Genomic DNA, 2,701 nt, shown 5'->3' on the forward strand with positions numbered 1-2,701 from the left:
ATATGAAGCGAACTTTTATTTCAGTTCGGTTTTTTGTGTCTTTTAAAACACATCTGCATTTTTTTGGGCAACTGACGCCCCTGCGGTTTGAACCAAAAATGTGACTTATCAAAGATGAAATAAATAGTTTTTTGTCTGAAAAATGTTTTTAAAGAATGTTGACAAAACAATATAAACAAAACTCCAAGAACTCAGTGACTCTAAAAAATCATCAAGCCAGTTAATGAATAAATGAATGAGTAAATTGAATTGAAGTGCAAATCATTCAATGCCAGCCGAAAATTTACACTTGAATGAAATGGTTCATTGTGCCTATCAAAGGCTAACCGAAGGACTCACTTTAGACACTTACACACACGCAAAAACAACCCAGACACGAACAACAAATTGTGTAATGCATTGAAAATGGAAACCACAGTACAGAATGCAGCATGTCAACGTTGAGGAAAACGGAAAATCTTGTTATTGTGCGAATGTGTTTGTGAGTGAAGCTGTAACAAGGCAGCTAATTAGTTTTTGGAAAATGCCGCAGGATATTTCGAATGGTGAAACGCAAAACATGTGTTAAATTACAAGCGACAAGAGAAAAGTTCGTCCAAAAATACCGAAGCTCTAAATGCTCTTCAAGGGAACATTTTACTCACTTTTTGAATTTTTGATTGTAATTTTGAGATGTTTATATTATTTCAAATATATTTTATTTTACATTAACAATAAGTAAAAATGTGTCAAATTTATCACTTATTTAAATTATTAAAATATTTTATTTAAAATTCAAACGAATCCGTGTTTACTTTATTTAAGTTATAAACCAAAAAACATGATGCTTGCTATATGTTACAAACTCCTCTTGGAACTTACATTGATGCACAAGCCACTTATTCTGAATAATTGAAAATATTATATTACCAAAAGTAAATGTGTCACATTTCCTGTTGACTTTAATTGTTGTCAGAAGCCCGCCAGGCGAAGAGAATAACACAAAACCGACCAGCACAACGGAAGTGAGTGTGTGCGGGGGGTGTGTGGATCCACAGTGCGTATGCGTAACTTATCTTACCGTTGACATAAATGACATTTTAAGGGCAATAAGTTATTTCACATTATGCTGCTTTAACCCCAAACTCATCCGCTTGCAAGGGGCGCGGACTGAGACGGTTGGTGGGCTTCCAGGGGTCCTGGCCGTACAAGCCCAGCTACAAGCGGTCGGAAAGGACACAAGGACATCCACAGACTGGCTCGAGTTGTTAACAACTATGGGAGCAACTTTATGAATGCAACGGGGGTGGAGTGTGCGTAAGTGTTTGCACCGCATGCGGAAGTCACATGTTTGCATTATGTGTATGTGTGTCCTTTGGCATGTCCTTGTCCTAAGCCCCCCGCCCCTGCTTCCACTGCACTGCACCCGCTGCAATTTGGCCACCACCCGAAGGACTCCCACTCGCAGCGTCGCATAAATTTTCCACATATATTTACCCAGTGTTTGCGTCTAGCTGGCAACATAAATTTTAACTGCTGTGAAAATATTTGTTTAATGAGAAACTTTTAGCCAACATCCGCTCCCAGGGAGCAGTCAGTCAGCCGGACCGGCATTATAATTTATTAATTATTTAAATTAAAGCCTTGTGGCTGGCCGTGTGTAAATAGACAGATAAAACATTCAGGAATTGCCAAATGTTGCAACGGCACCAAATTAGATTGACATCAATTCTCGAGGAGAGTTTTCGGCAGACAATAATGATGTCAAGAAACTAGATCTTGACTTCAAACTATTTTCGACCCTCTCAGCAACAACAATGTTGTTATCATTTATTATATCATTTGATTTTTATTGCCGTTCGCTACCGTATTAAATTTTGAATTGACTATATATTGATTAATCAGCTCTTATTATTTTTGTTTTTATGCGCAAGATGAACGATTATTGTACTTTAAAGTCTATTAAATAGACCGAACTTTAATGGCAGGAGTTAACCGCCAATTTATTCCCAGCGCCAAATTTATAAAAACCATGAATGGAAAAATTTTCAATTAGACCGCCAACGAGCAGGAATATTTCCATTTTTGGTTAGCCACATTTAGTCAGAGTTGCCGGCACTTAACCTGCCATGGCCCACATACACACACACATCTACATCCCCATCCCTTTAGAGGGAGACAGCGAGATGGAGCAGCGCACACACAGATACAAATTACCAAAGATTTATCGCTTGTGCACTTGGAATTGATGACCAGGGCCTAATTGTCATCCGATATGAGTCCACCGCATGACTCGCATTGTCGAAGGAGCGGTGAAGCAGTCAACGGAGGCGGAAGAGGGCGTCGGCGGCGGCGGTGGTGTGGAAAAGGGGGCGTGGCTGGTAGCATTTTCCACCGGTTGGCAAGGGACCATTCGCCACCAGCACATTTATACACTTCAACCGAGCACGTGCATAGTTTTGCATGCTGTGCATAACTTGCACACACAAAAACACTGGAAAAAATGGGGAAAACTTGAGTTTAGAATTTGTAAAACCAGAAATCGATATAAGGGGTTTATAAAATTGTATAAAGTAAAATATTACTCTGCAAATTCCTTATAATAAAGTTAAGGATTAATTTGTGTTTATACCTGATATTGAATTTATATTTCTCTCTGCACACACACGCAAAGCTATAATTTTTAAAAGGAGTGAAAGAGAGCAGGCGAAGTCGAGATGGA

The sequence above is a fragment of the Drosophila takahashii genome, chromosome 2L (assembly GCF_030179915.1).
Source record: "Drosophila takahashii strain IR98-3 E-12201 chromosome 2L, DtakHiC1v2, whole genome shotgun sequence".
Lineage (NCBI taxonomy): Eukaryota > Metazoa > Arthropoda > Insecta > Diptera > Drosophilidae > Drosophila > Drosophila takahashii.